Raw genomic sequence first — 16,442 nt, 5'->3', positions numbered from 1 at the left:
CTTAGGATGGGGGCTGGTTGCCAAGAGAACCAACCATGTGATTAGAGTGTTAGAACTTTTAGTCCCAGCCCCTGACCTCGGGACTCATGATTTAATCAATCGTGCCATTGAAAACCTGAAAGGACAGTATTCAGAGAGCTTCCAGGTTGGGGAACACGTGGAGGTACTGAGATATTGGAGCGCCTGGCGAGGGCATGGAAGCTCCATGTCCTTTGTCCATGCCTTGCCCTGTGCACCTCTGCCATCTGGCTGGTCCTGAGTTATATCATTTTATAATAAACTGGTGCTCTAGTAAGTAACACGTGTGTCAGAGTTCTGTGAGCTGCTCTAGCAAATCAGTCAAACCCAAGGAAGAAGCTCTGAGAAACTCTGATTTACAGACAGTTGTCAAAAGTACAGGCCAACAACCTGGACTTGCAGCTGGCATCTGGAGTCCAAGAAGAGGGTCATCGGAACCTCCAATCTGTAACAGGTGGATTAGAAGCACAGGAAATAATCTGGGCTTTCGACTGATGTCAGCAGTGGGGGAGTGGGAATGGCACAGTCTTGTGGGACTGAGCCCTCAACCTGTGGAATCTGATGCTTGTCTCCAGGTAGATAATGTCAGAATTGAGTTGAATTCTCAGAAACCCTGCCGGTACAGGACAATTGTTTAATGGTGTGGGAATGCCTCCCCCCCGCCACCACCTGCCACACGTACTTGGTGAACTGGGTGAATTGCGTCCAGGAACCCAAAAGAGCACATTTGCAACAAAAATAAGTACCCACAGGAAACTTGTCGGCATGGTTTTTATTTGTTTGGGAAAACCAAAATATATTTACTTATAAGATCTTTCAGAAAAATCTTTGAAAATAACATAAAAAGAAAACTGTGAACCAAATTAAGACTTTGCAAGTAGAATAAAAGTTTTAACAAGATTAGATTTTAAAATAAGAATATATAACTGAGAAACTGTTTATTAGAAAAAAAAATGATGCTGATATTGGATTTGGAATTAATTCTCCAGTTTGTAGATGGGTAAATTTCCTTTTCCCTTCTCCTTTCATCTCTTATTACCGGATGCTGTCAGCTTTGTTGCTTGTGAATAGCTTGATATATATGCTTATATTGTTTCACTATTTTTCTGAAAGAAAAGCAGAGAAATTATCAAAATTTGTGAAAAGCTGGACAAATCACTCACTTAAAAAAACAAGTTAAAATCTGCGCCCGTGACCTCCCCATTCTTTTCATTGCAAAATACATGTAATTGCTTCTAAGAGTCACAAATTAGCTGTACTAAATCCTAACCTCTAGCCAGAATCTTTTATCCAAACCCATACAAGCATTTCATAGGCTTAGTAAAGGCCTAGGCTGCTCTAGATGAAAAATTTAACTTGAGTGGTAAACGAAACAATCTAGGTCATTTTCTATAACCATTTCCCCATTCACACTGGATATTTAACAACCTGAGTTGTCAAGCCCCCTAAGAAGTCTGTCCAAGTCTAAAAGTTCATAATTCCAGGATGTGTGGTAGATTGTAAATAATCATGATGAAGGTGTTGGGAGACAGAAAAACTGAGTTTTCTTTCTGAGAGTGTCTCCTTCCTAATGGCTTGAGAAACCTGAGATAGTCCCACCAACAACAGGCACCTGCCTCTCTCTGCCAAACTGTAAAAGTTTTGCACGTAAGACTGTTGGATGAGCACCATTAGGACTGCAAAATGTTGGTTTATTCAGAGTGCAATGATATGCAATCCATGGGCTAAAATGTAAATGAATGGGGATTTCACTGTTCTTCATTTCCTCTGCTCTTTGAAAGGGATCAGGAGAAAGGAACTCTCAGGTTAGCAAACCAATCACTGTGTACAATAGCTTGACCTGAATGCAGGTCCCTGACTCTTAAGAGAGAAGTCTTGACATTATGTCTGCAGTGGTTTTCTTTCTTGTAAGTCAGATTGATTCAATTTAATCAAATTTTCTTTGACCAGCTCTATATTCCAAGCACTATGCTCAAAGCTAAAGATACAAGTATTAGTCAGGGTTCTCCAGAAAGACAGAACCAATAAGAAATTCTCCCTCTCTCCCTCTCTCCCTCGCTCTCCCTCCCTCTGGAGATTAGAGGAGAGACTTTTAGGAACTGGTTCACATAATTATGGAGGCCATAATTATCAGCAGGATAGATCTGCTGGCTGGAGACCTGGGGAGGAGTGGCAGTTCCTGTACAAAGGCCATCTACTGAAGGAATTTCCTCTTCCTCCAGGAGGTCAGTCTTTTTCTATTAAGACCTCAGTCAACTAGATGAAGCCCATTCACATTGTGGAGGGTAATCTGGTTTACTTAAAGTCTATTGATATAAATGTTAATCTCATCTAAAAAAATACCTTGACAGAAACATCTAGAACAATGTTTGATCAAATACCGTGTTTCCCCGAAAATAAGACCTAGCTGGACCATCAGCTCTAATGTGTCTTTTGGAGCAAAAATTAATGTAAGATAGTGTGATAAGTATTATGAAAGGGAGAAGTGCAGGGTGCTTGGGGACCTAGTCTACTTTCAGGGGACAGCAAGGCTTCCTAGAGGGGGTGACATGGAAGGTGATCTGGACCTTTTTATACATAAACATTCCTGGGAAGGGAGAGTGTATGGGAAGATTGCTTGCGAGGCAGAAAATCAGCATGTCCAGAATCCTGAGATGAGAGAGAACTTGGCTTGTTCAGAGAATGCAAATGCTATTGCCTAAGATGGTGGGAGCCCAGAATGCAAGATGGGGCACAATGAGCTGGAGACATAAACGGGCCCAGTGATTAAAGGTCTGGAATGCCATATTAAGGAATTTCCAGGTTATTCTTTGCCTGGTAAGGCCTCTTCGCTCTCCAAGGAGGGCTGATACCTTCTCAGGAAAACAGTGAAACTTCCTAGGCCCACTCCAATGGATGAGTTCTGCCAACTGTCACAATCTCAGCTCCAGTAAGACCAAAATACAAACCCCAGGTCACCTGTTATATAATTCACCCCATTAGCTGAAGGAACTCATCCAGCAGCAAACTAGCTAACAGAGCAACATACAATTCTTGATAATTCCATAATTCCAAAAAGTACACTTCCAAACATTTCAACAATCCAGCCACTAACAAATGAACTGCTATCAAAATGCTGTTTGTCTCTCACTATGTTATCCATTCCGGATGAGTATTTGATAATTCGCGACAGTAATTAGTAGAAAGAGGATGAAAAGAGGGTCCCATACATTCAACCACTATTCACGGACTCTGCTCTGTGCAAAGTTAGAGCCTATGCTAAATGTTGGAGGACAAAAAGGATAAATAAAGCTTAATGTCTGCCTGGAGGGAGAGTATGATCCTATATGACAACAACTCAGGCTAACTGCTGAGGGAAATGCCTGGGATTTGGAGGCTGGCTTCTGTTCCAAATATTTTTCCACTCATTACTAATCAAGTAACATTAGGCATAAAGTTAGTTTCCTTTGAATCATCTAATCATCATGACTCATAACCTTACGACTCAGCTTTCTTTTCCTATGAAATGAGGATTATAGTATCTTCCTTGCAAAGATTTTTGTCTCAATTAGGGAAAGTATTTAACACAGCGAGTAGAATGCCTACACAAAGTAGATTTTTAACAAACCATGTTGGTGTTGATGACGATATTGTACATGAAAGCATGGGGAAAATTATTTCTAACAGTGTGGAATATGGGGCATTTATTCTTTGTGAGGAACTTCAAAGGCTGAATAAGATGTCAACAAGGAACGGTTTAGGACATGACCATTCTTGGGTAGGCTATCTGATTAAACAAAAGCACATGATCAGAAAGTTCAAACATTTGACCATTTGACCAGAGTTAACTTCTAAAAACAAAAAAAACAAAACAAAAAAAACCCAAAGAAACCTCCTCCCCAAAAAAACTCAGGGAAAATGAAAAGCTCCTTAGCAGGAGCTTTTGCAACAGGCTAGATGAGGGCTAATGACAACCTGACCCGAAGTATGGAACATACGTCTTTTACACTTAGACTTCTGGGCAGGCTTTGGTTTAAGACTAGGTTTAAAATCCGAGATTGTGGTTTTCTAGCACATCCAGCAGTACGTCTGGGTATTGACATTTAATCTCATTTTTAAAATCAAAGTGGCATTTGTCAAAGGAAAATCTGTCTTTTTCCCTAATCATAGTGTATCTTCAAATGTACAGCCTAATGGTCCACAAACTGAGTTGTCATAATTTTGTCACTTTAAGCTTTTGTTGTCTTAAAAAAAAAAAAAAAAAAAAGCCAGTTCAACAAATAGATTTAACTGAAGTGATACACCTGCATTTATTACTGTAAAAAGAGCTTTGTTAACATGAATATATTCTGATTTATTCTCCTCAGTAGTTTGGGACTTTGACAGAGATGGAGCTTGAGACTATTCACAATACCTACAGGCCTGTGATACTTGTAGCCTTGTATTAGGTGGCAAATGGGCAGACAATGTATTATGTAAGAGAAGATCATGTTACATAGCAAATTTATCAATTAAAATAAAGCTGATTTTATATTTTCATGATTTAGAGTCCATTTTCTGAAACTCCAAGGTTTTGTGGTGGTTGTTTTGTATCTCATTCTCACTGCATGCTTTTCTTTAGATTTCCAAGAAAAAAAGGTAAATGCTTTAACCTTTTTAATATGTGATATTTAAGCCTATTTGCAATATGTTTGCTATGGTAAACATATGTTGTTCTCTAATTTATCGTGTTTCTTTGTCTTTTTTTCTGTGCATAATTGGGTTTTAATATGACAGATGTAGCTGGGGTGGGAGGGTGGGGGGAGGGTGTTTCTACTCTGAGTGATTCCTGGCTCCAGTGTTTGAGAGCATCTGAAGTTGTCTGCCTAGTATTTCCTCAAAAATAGATGTACAGCTCTGTCTGGAAGTATCCTTGAGAAACTTGGAAAGGTTTTTGTTGACACTAAACACTTGATGACGGTAATTAACATAAGGATGTTTATACCCAGAAATAATACTTTAATTTCCTAAATAAACTCTTCTGGCCAGAGGAATTCTGCAATATCTGATTTGCCTCTACTTTGAAAATAAAATGTCTTCTGTAACTTAATAAGCATCCAGAGCCAGAAAACATAGCCACTACTCTTAATGTGAAAAGGAAAATTTAATTTGACACCTTATTTAACAATGCACAAGAAAGTAATAATCAATTTGAATGGATTATCATGGTGAGTTATCATTCACTCCTCAATGACTCAGTTAATCAAGTTACTTCTTAAATGCACTGACTCCTACAAAATCTTTTGGAATTTTGTTAATGAAAATTGACATCCATGGAAAAGGAAATATTTGTGATTAAGTAAACCTTTTGGCCAAGGTCAATAGTAGATGATCCTCTTCTGTTTTATTCCTTTTTTTTTTCTTTTTTTGTTTAGTCTATCAGAATTATATTAAAATCAATTATAATAGATCCCCAAATTGCATTCTCTTTCCCTGGAAATTAAGATTGTTGATAGGTTTGTGGGTAATTTGCCGGCGTTGCACATATACTCCCTTTCTCCTCGCTTTGTACTCTCTAAGTGATCTCATCAACACTCATTGCTGTAGATACCACATTTATATCAAGACTCTCAGATTTAGACCTCTACCCCAAAATCGTATTTGAACTCTGGGCCAATATGTCTAAATGTCATCCTAATATTTGAACATTAAGTCTCATAAGGATCTCAAACTTAACATATCCCAAACCAGATCTTTCTCCCCACTCTTGAGCACTCCAATTCCTATCCTAATCCAACTTTCCCAGTGAATGGCACTATCTGTCATTGTCCAAGTTTAAAATAAAACGCCCACCATCTTCCAATCCAGTCACCCAACTCCAGTATTAATATCTTTACCAACTCTGATAAATTATATCTGCAAAGTATATGTTTATATCTTCATGACCACTCCCCTAATTCACGCTATTATCACCTCTTGATTAGACCACCACTTGTGTGTCTGCACTGCTGGCAGACCATTTCACTTGCCTTCTTAATCTTCCTCACTTCCATTCTTCTCACTGCAACCAGAATGATCATCTAAAAACATTCTCTAACCACATCACTTCTCTCTACTTAAAATCCCCCCAAAACATTCCACTGTGCTTAAAATAAAGAACAAATTAGTATAATCTGCAAAGCTCTGCCAAGGTTGAGCTCTACCCACTCTTCAACTACATCCCAACCACTGTGCCTGTTGTTCACTATTCTCTAGCCACACTGGCCTCAGTTAAATTCCTCAGTGTGCCTCGTGAGTGTTGCTTCTACTTGAACCTCTTTGCCGTTCACACTTGACATCACTGGTGTATCACTCATGGATGCCATCTTCTGTTCTATAATACATCTTCCTTTTTATTCTCTTCCATGATCAATTTTTTTTCTTCAAAGAAACAATATATCTACAATTTAATTATTACTTCTTTTCCTCCTATAAATGTAAAGATCCATGAAAGCAGAGGGCATGGCTTGTTTGTTTACAACTATTTATCCAGCACCAAATAGCATGCATAATTAATACATTGTAAGGACTCAATACATATTTTTGAATGAATACCCAGACCGCTCCCCCCCATAAAAAAGTAAAATCTTACTCCATGAAATCAAGTGTGTAAGAACTACCATCACATTTTCAGGTTTTTTTGTTTGTTTGTTTGTTTTTATTTTTGGTCTATTGAAATGTCTAGTTTACTTTCTTATGGATTAATCTGGGGGAGGTAATAACATGTAAAAAATTAAGTAGAAAGTCTTCATAAAAAATTAACGTTATACTGGAAAGAATCTTAAGAGATAGGGTCTAACAGTCTACAGCTTTGGAGGCAGAATGTCAAAAGTAGATTAAGGCCAGGGACCTCATCTTCCTTCCTTCCTTTTTTTGTTTTTGTTTTTTTGTTTTTTTAGGATAATTATGTAATGTGAGATACTAATTATCACTACAGTGGGAATCATGTTACAGTATATAAATGTAACACATTAATATGTTGTATACCTTCAATATCCACAACGTCATATGTAAAATATATTTCAGTTAAAACAAAACAAAACGGCCCCTCAGGCAAAACAATCACATTTCCTTTTATTGATTAAAATCTGTTGCTTAGATCTCAACTCTTCCTGTGGAGTCGGGAAATTCAAACTCATATATTGTTCAAGGGAGGAGTCTCCCTTCTCTAGAGACACATGAGGATCTTGAAGGCCTGTGTGGTACGCATAAAATAGGGGAAAGGCCCTTGCTTTCAGCTTTTAACAGAGTTACAGATGTCTTTACTGTCATGCTTGCACTGCCCCTTGAAGAGAGGCTGTTTCACTCTCAGGCCAACCTTGAACAAAGGAGTCTCTGCTGATACTGGGAGCCTTGATATCTGGGGTCCAGCTTTTTCAGGGACTCACCCTAATGTCCTTTGGAAAACATGTTATATTCCAGGGGCGGGTCCTGAATAGTGCTCTCTTTCTCCTTATCATTATATTTTGAGCTCCAGACTTTGGCTATAATTATAAATGTGGGTCCAACTGAGTCATAGTACAATGTGTAGCCATATTTGCATGGGGTTTGTTAATTTATCATTTTATAAAAGACAAGTTTTTAGTTTAATGACGGAACCAACTATGTGGAATTGGAATTTTTGACATTTTGCTATACTGTTAATAGAAACAAAAATGTGTATCACCTACAACAAACAATATACGGTGGAGATATGACATAATCTTCTAATCTCCACTAAGGGATTTTGTGAATTTTCTTATTTGTGTAAATGAATTCTCCCTCTCTTTTTCTCTTGCCATCCACATTCTACAGACCTGCTTCTTCGGGCCCCATGCCATTTTGTATTTAGATTATTTCCTTATACCAAGATCCTTAAAATGCATTGAAATTTTTATGTATTTTTTATTTTATTTTATTTTTTGAATTTTTATAAGAGTTTATTTGAGCCAAAACTGATGACAGTAACTGCAAGCAAGATGTGAAATGCTCCAGCTGAAATTTGTAAATAAGAGGACTCATCAATTGCTAATTTTTTCATTTCTTTCTGAAGTGTACATTTCTGTTTTAGGATACTTGAAAAAATACTGATACATATAAAGAAGAAATTAAATAATCCTATACTCCATAGTAACCACATGCCATCAAATCCTTATTATAACTGCTTAATATGCCCAGCTTTTCAAAATGCTTTCTGTCGGTCACCCATTAGCCAGGAGTGATCTTGTCATCTAAATATGTGGCATTTTACTGCTTTCTGACCCTTGTGAGCACACTCTGACTACTGCCTCTGTTTTGTATGGACCCTGAGGTAGTACAGTGCTTTCTATCTCAACTTCTTTTGGAGGAAAGATTAACCTCCAGTTTGATTCCCCCCAACAAAATGATTTTCTACTAAAGGACATCAAAGACGCCTTTGTACTTCACGGTTGATATTAAACACTGCTTCTGACTATACTAGCTGCATGACTATTTAAACATTTTATCTGCACTCACATGTAACAAGCTGTCAGTTAAAGTGTAGAATTAATATGCATAGTAAAATAGGAGTGATTCATAATAGAATGCATCGGCATGCACTGTAAGTAGCTAAAAGTAGTAGTTATATAACTGAATGAATCTGATGTTGCGTCTGCTTCTGCCCCCAAATGACCTGCAATGGGCATGCAGCATGAGTGAGAAACACATCTTTGTTATTTAACTCATGGAGACTTGGGCGAGTGTTCTAATTGATACAGCTACCCAGCCAAAGAAATCTTGAAGCACATGAGGGGAGAGGGCATGCTGAATCCCTGAAGGGAGCTGTCCCTAAGGTTGTCTTCCTCCATCTCATGAGAGCATCTGCAAGTTTCACATCTGTATGCTAACATTTAACTTGCTAACATTTGATTGACATGGTGACTGTCTACCCACTCCTAGCTCTTTAGACACAGTGTTAAAAAAAAAAAGTCTTCCTAAACCTGATCTATCATGGCAGCACCCTTCCTTATAAGGGATGGTGTGAAGAAACTGGGAGAAAAGCGGTAGAATAGAGTCGGCATTCCCCCTGGTATGCCTACAGCTATACCCAATCAAAAAAAAAGAGAAAATATCTATTCAATGCCACAAATACAGTACAAATCATTAAAGAATGGAAATGTGTTAGCACTGTTACATCCAAGTTCAATTGTAGCACTTTATCTGGAAAAGAATAAATCAATTATAAATTAGAAGGCTATAAGAGGTGCTTTTTAAAAGGTACACAATCTCAAAACATCTAAGGATATCAAATACTTTGTAAAGTGCATTAGAGTGTGGCTAGGAAAAGGTCCAAAAATGTACATAATGTTCGAGAAACAAAAATAGATTTCAATGTTTCAAAATCTTAGGGCTACAGAAACTATTATTGTGATTTGTTGGATATTTAGGAGAGTTAAGTAGAGCCCAATGTGGAATTTAAAATGATACTATACATTTCCCCTAGATTAGATCATTGAAAAAATTCTCATGACTCATAAATCACTGAAGGCTTTTATTTTTTTCCTGTAAATATTGTGGTTGTCATGTAAAAACCTAAAAGATATCCAGAATTTTACCTATCATCTTTGAAGTATAAAATTGTATGCTGACAATCCATCTAAGATCACCTGAATATTTTTGGTAAAATATGAGAGTATACTTGTACCTTGGTACATCAAATACATTTTTAACGTTCAGATATCTTAGAGCCTAGTTGAAAGTACATATTATGGAACTATGCATTTGGAAGTTACTTTAAAACTGTGCATCAAAATGCATTTTCAATCTTATATAATAGTTTATGGTGTGATGTCCATAGCTATTCTAAATATTGCCACTCTCTTAATTTGTTTTTATAGACAAATGAAATGTTGTTAACTTTTTATCAGCGTTTCAGATTGAAAAACTGTAATTCTGGTGTCTGTATGGCTTTTGCTCAGAGATAGTCTTTAAAACATTTTCACAAATGATAATCATTAAGTAAGTTTACTCATTAAGTTGCTGTGGCTATACTTTTGCAAAATTCTTTTTTGAATTTCCTAAGGACTTTAAAACTGTCTATATCGTTTGTCATTTCCTTTCAGTTGCCACAGCCTTTTAAAATACTTCATGCAGCAAGATCTGCAAATTATCCTTCAAAAAATAAAACAAAATTAAAATAACACTGCTCCGGAGACACTGATCCAATCTTTTAGTTCTGTAACTTTAACCTTTTACGTCCTTGTGTACTTTGTGTAGCAAAATGTAATGCACCAGCGTTTCCACAAGTTCTAGTCATATTTTGCAGATGATAACGCATGTGTGTATTTGACTATCTTCTGGAGGCAGTTTTTCTAAGATATCTTTAAATAATAATGCCCTGTAGTGTATCTTCAGTGGACTAAGTGATTAAACTGCAACATTCCAGGCTGTAACTATCTGTAAGCAAATATATTACACATTAACATTTTACAACCCAACAATTTATAACAGCTAAGCAATAATAAAGCCACCTGCTTTTCCAGCACAGGATAAGTAACATGGCATATATTTAGAAATCTTCAAGGAGTTTGTAATTGGATGGTACGGTAATCCCAATAGAGACAATTAGCTTGAAGTTTCATTACAACTATTTATACAATTTCCTCTCAGTCTGAGACCTTTGAATATGCCTTTGTTTTGCCCTTGTTCTTAATGAGAAAATTACTTAAAGTATGTTTATAGATGTATATACAACAGTTACAAAAATAAAAAATTGATCAATTAGTAGATCGTGCCTAAGCTGACACTTTTTAACCTAACTTACAAACTATGAATAACTTGCACATTTTTAGGGATTTGTTAAACCTGCCAAAGTGATAAAATATATATTTTCATTTATTCTGGAGCATGGTGGTTTTTAATTTCACTTTTAATAAAGTCAGCTTAAGAAATAAACTGTCAAGAGGCTGAGTTTTTGTTTTTTGTTTCCGTCTCACACAGCAGCATACTTTAATCCAAAATTGTCTGGTTTCTGTTGTGTAGAACTACGAAACATTACTTATAAATTAAGCAAAACATTATTAGATCCCTGATGTGGACATCTTGCAAGAGTCAAAAAATTGGGATCTAGCCTTGATTCTGTTACAAACTAATTTTCTAAATTGGAGCATCTCAGTCTATCTGAGACTGTTTCAACGTCTACAAAAAGAGTAGGAGGAGGCTGAATCCGTGATTATGAGGTCTGTTCCAGCTTGGCATTCTTTAGTTTATAATACAGCTTTCTTTTTTAAGTGGCTCGTATGGTTCTTGCCATTCTTAAACATAACATTTGTTTTATTTGAGGAAGCATTGATTACCTAAAAAGAGTTTTTGGGCAATTTTAATCCTATATCAATACTTCTAAATCTAGGCCTGGTAAAATATTATTTACCACAATTATTGAATGTGATTAGTCAATTTGATACTTTCTTTACTCATGTGCCAATCGCCTGTTTTCCTTTAGATTTGTTCCCCTTTTTCCTGCTCAGCTCTGCTTTTCAGGGGTTGCACAAAGCAATCCACATTTCCCAGGCTCTCTTGCCGCAGCAGCCATAAAGGATAAGATACCCATCCCTCCCTTCAAGACAGAGACTGCCACAGGGACACTGGGAAGCTGAGAGCATCCATCTGTGGTACCTTCAGGATCTGCCTCAGTTTTGGAGCTGAGATCCCTTGCTACTTAGGCAGCCCTCAGCCAAGGACTGAGCACTGTGGGGACACAAGAACCCCATATGGGAAATCTGTGCCAGAGCAAACTGTTGCACTGGTTGAGTTTTTCTTAAAACTACAATCTGAAGTCCTGATACCCAGTGCTCTGACCTGCACCCTCTCATTTCATAGGCTTCATTTTCCATTGGGTCTGAAGGCTTTCCCTCTACTCTCTTTCCTTCTCCCCTTTCTCTTTCATAGGTAAATTTACCTCCAGGAAATCTAAATCCATCTGGACATCTACTTCCCAGAGGATATGAACTTACACATTTATCAGTTACTTCTGACTCTATCCAGCCAATGGGATATACTAGAGGGAGATAGGAAGGAGAAAGAAAGAGAAAAACCAGGGTTCACCTCCACCTTTCTGTCTACTATAGGAGATACCCACTTTGTGGGTGTATCTCATTGCATCGGCCCTGGCCAGATGGCTACTTTTCCGAGGAGTCTCAGTTCCTGTCAGACTAACTGGCTTCCAGCCTCCAGTAATACCACCTCCCAACTAATTTAGGGGTCATAGTAGCTTCCTGTTATGGTTAACATCTTGGTTGCCTCGCCATCCTTTATTCTAAAGATATTCCTATGGCTAAAGGTAGTTACCAACCACGGTCTTTTGCAGAATAGTTCAGTACCTTCCTATTGCCTCCTGAGATATGGGTCACTGCGGGAATGGTACTTCTGAGCTTTCCAATAGTTTTCTTTCAGACTGCCTATTGGGGTTGGCTTTTTTGAGCCTTGCATCCTTGCTCTGCTGGTAACAGATTGCCTCCCTCTTTTCTTCTAGAAAGTGTTCTTTTTTACCCTAGCAGTATCCCAAATTGAGGCATGCCCAGCTATTGGGGTTCAGGCATGAAATCCAGCCTCAGCCAATTGGAATCCTTCCCCAGGAATTGGTAGGGATGCTAGGGAGAGAGGAATCTCCTTTCAAGCTGTGGCCACCAAGGATTATGCAACCCTGTGCCTGCTGAGGGTCATTTTATGGAAAAATCCTGTATGTAAGTGGGGCAGACATCAAAGGAGATCAACATAAAAGACGCAGACCTGATGACATACTTCAAGCTCTTGGATAAAAGTGGGAAGAGAGCACTGTTACTGCACAGTACAACACAACTCACAAAACTCTCCAATTGTAAAAGTCTTTCTTTTCCAGCTTGCCAAAAGGGAGGTTGGAGTGGCATTGTCAGTGGGAGAGGGAGGTTGTTGGAGATGAAGTTAATTTGGGGTCACAGGCACAGAAAAGGAGGACACATCTGATATCCGGATGGTTGCTGAAGAGTGAGCGAGCTTTGAATACACAACACCCAGCTGAAGTTGACTTATTTCCACATTTTCATGTCTCAGTTTTGGGCCCTTTCTGGGATTCATTATGTCTGCAACATCCGTTCTTTTTATTACATTGTGACAAGTCTTCCTTAACTCTTTGATGTCAGAGCCCTTTATTTTTGCTACCACCTAATGCTGGCATCTGTGACTAAGCTCCCTGGCTTCTTTGTGATTTTTCTTGAACCAGATGCCATATCTAAGAGAAAAGAAACTTGCTGATGATTAAACTGTTTATTCAAAAAATAGTAACATTATTTGTAGTAGGAAGTAAAACATTTAAATACCTATGAGTGAATTGTTGAAAATAACATCTAAATAATGATCCATGTTTTCCTTAATTTTGAGTGAATTGCTTTCCTATATGTTGGATTGATGTCATCTAATATTATTCCATGCCATGAATTAATAGGTTTCTGACAGGACCTCAGCATCAGCTAGAACTTAAAATCAGTAATTTCCCCACCCCCCCAGTTTACATAAATTTAGCCGTGCTACACACTACATCCCCATGGCTTATTTATTTTATACCTGGAAGTTTGTACCTTTTATTTCCCTTTACCTTTTGTACCCATCCTCCACCCCTTCCCCTCTGACAATCATCAGTTTGCACTCTGTTTCTGAGTCTTTCTGTTTAGTTTTGTTTGCTCATTTGTTTTGTTTTATAGATTCCACACGGAAGTGAAATCAGACAGTATTTGTCTTTGTCTGACTTATTGCACTTTGCAAAATACCCTCCAGGTACATCCAAGTTGTTGCAAATGGCAAGATTTCATTTCTATTATGGCTTAGTAACATTCTAGTGTACGTGTGTGTGAGACCTCTTCTTTATCAGTTCATCTACTGATGGACACCTAGGTTGCTTCCATATCTTGGCTATTATAAACAATGCTGCACAGTGAACATAAGGGTGCACATATCTTTTTGAATTAGTGTTTTGGTTTTCTTCAGATATATACCCAGAAGTAGAATTGCTGGGTCAAAAGTAGTTCTATTTTTAATTTTTTGAGGGACCCCTGTACTGTTTTCTGTAGTGACTGTACCAGTTTGCAATCCCACCAACAGTGTACAACAGTTTCCTTTTTTCCACATCCGCACCAACACTTTTTTTTTGTTGAATTTTGATAACAGTCATTCTGATAGGTCTGAGGTAATATCTCATTGTGGATTTAATTTGCATGACATAGAGCCTCTTTTCATATGTCTATGGGCCATCTGTATGTCTTTTTCAGAGAAATGTATATTCAGGTCCTCTGCCCAGTTTTTTTTATCATATTTTTTTTTTGATGTTGACTTGTATGAGTTTTTCGTATAGTTTAGATATTAACCCCTTATCAAATATATCATTTGCAAAATATCTTCTCCCACTCAGTATGTTATGTTTTAATTTTGTTGGTGGTTTCCTTCGCTGTGCAGTAGTCCCATTTGTTTGTTTTTGCTTTTGTTGAGCTTACCCGAGGAAACGTACCCTAAAACATACTGCTAAGACCAACGTCACAGAATTTACTGACTATGTTTTCTTCTAGGATTTTATGGTTTCATGGTTTCAGGTGTTACATTAAAATTTTTCATCCATTTTGAGTTTATTTTTGTATTTGGTTTAAGAAAGTAATCTATTTTTTTTTAATGTATCTGTCTGATTTTCCCAACACCACTTGTTGAAGAGACCGTCATTTACCCATTATATATTCTTGCCTCCTTTGTCGTAGGGCTTTTGCCTGGGATCTCTATTCTGTTCCATTAATCTACTCGTATGTGTCTTTTGTGTGTGTGTGCCAGTACCATACTGTTTTGATTATTATAGTTTTGTAGTATACTTGTAGTTTGAAATCAGGATGTGTGATACCTTCAACTTGTGTATATATATATATATATATATACACAAGTTGAAGGTATCACACATCCTGATTTCAAACTATATATATATATATGTTTTATACCTACATTTTATAATAATTGTTTGAAAATAGTAATTTAAATATATGTGTATTATACAGACTGATCTTTCTTCTCTTTCAGCAAGTTTCTGTTATTGTAGGAGGAGAGGTGTGTAGAATGGGAAAATAGGCTCTTATTCCCCATTTGTCTTGTGGAGGGAGGGAAAGCCTGTGAACACTTACGTATGGAATATCTTTGTCTTGCAATTTAGCAATTTTTAAATGTCTGTCTCATTGGTGGACTGGGAGCTACATGAGCACAGAGTTTGTCTCTGCACATTCCCAGTGCTAGGGACAATGCCTTGCTTAGCACAGGTGCCCAAACTTGTCTGGTAACATATAGCATTTGCCCATGAAAATATTATTGAATAAATGCATCTCTCAAGCTTTTTATTCAGACAAAATTTAAAACCTCAGATTAATTCTTGCTTTCTCTATGACTTTGGCAAAGTTATATCTCTCAGACTCATGTTTCTCATCGCAGTATCTCCTTTATAAGGTTGTGCTGAAGATCAAAGATAATGAGGTAAAATGCTAAGCATGGTACTTGCCATCTAGCAAATTCTCAGTGGTTGCCCTATCAGGGATCTTCTGTAGCACTGCAGAAATAGCGTAAAACTTGTCTTTAAAAAGCTAAAAAGCTAAACTGTTCCTGGTGGCGTTTTTCCCTATCAAATGAGATCTTCAGCCACTCTCCCATGCTTGTTATTCCAGTACAGAATTCAATTGTATAGGAAGGACTGAAGGCAAAATAGCTCCAAAGCCCAATTATTTCTAAAGGAAAATGGTAATACAATTCAGCAGCACATGAAGGACAGTAAGAGGAAAAGCAGTTAATGAATGTGTTGACTATATAGTGTTCAAGCCAAGAAAGTGTGATTTGTTGTGCCAATGTAAGAACACATGAAGGGGCAGCCAGGTCCCACCTTTTCCCATGTTTCACAGTAGGTCTCGATATGCTTTCCACATCCATAAGGTATTATAACAACATGTCAAGGCAGTTTTAGATTTAATATTAGAATGCACGTTCTACTACAAGGGAGATAAACTTTGAGCTGGGCAGAAATGAATGTCCTTTCCTGTTGAGAAGAAACAGGAGGTACCGAAATTTCAACTGTCATCAGCAAAGTAAAACAGTACCTGGGTGTTTGGGGATTCCTTTGGCACAGTCTATAACAAGGTGTAGGAAACTAATGCCAGATACACGCTGTTATGCTTTTGTCAGCCAGAGGAGAAATGTAGCATAATTTTAGGTGTGTTCTTTTGAAAAATTACCCCACCCTCTTGCAATATGAAGATTAATTGGCATCTCCTAGATCTGCTTCTTAACAGAAAAAAAATATTAAAAAAATATAAATAAAAAGTTTAACGCATTTGTCCAGCAACTAAGACTTCATGGTAAAGCTATGTAAATTTTACGAGGGTCTGAGATATTTTTAGATAGCGCATTTTTTTGCAAAAGTCATTCTGTGTTTGCCTATTGCT

At 37.4% G+C, this 16,442-nt stretch overlaps 1 long non-coding RNA gene across 1 annotated transcript in view; it reads right to left on the bottom strand.

Moving 5' to 3' along the window:
* Positions 1 to 878: 878 nt before the first annotated feature.
* The window catches only part of LOC141568526 (uncharacterized), a 40,888-nt gene continuing 25,324 nt past the window's right edge, over positions 879 to 16,442 (bottom strand). The window contains exon 3 of the long non-coding RNA XR_012491679.1: positions 879 to 1,124. This is a non-coding gene — a long non-coding RNA (uncharacterized LOC141568526). The remainder of the gene's footprint in view (positions 1,125 to 16,442) is intronic.

This window comes from Rhinolophus sinicus, linkage group LG02, assembly GCF_036562045.2.
Source record: "Rhinolophus sinicus isolate RSC01 linkage group LG02, ASM3656204v1, whole genome shotgun sequence".
In the NCBI taxonomy this organism is placed as follows: Eukaryota; Metazoa; Chordata; class Mammalia; order Chiroptera; family Rhinolophidae; genus Rhinolophus; species Rhinolophus sinicus.
The sequence above is the reverse complement of the archived record's forward strand: the minus strand, read 5'-3'. Positions and strand labels throughout refer to the sequence as shown.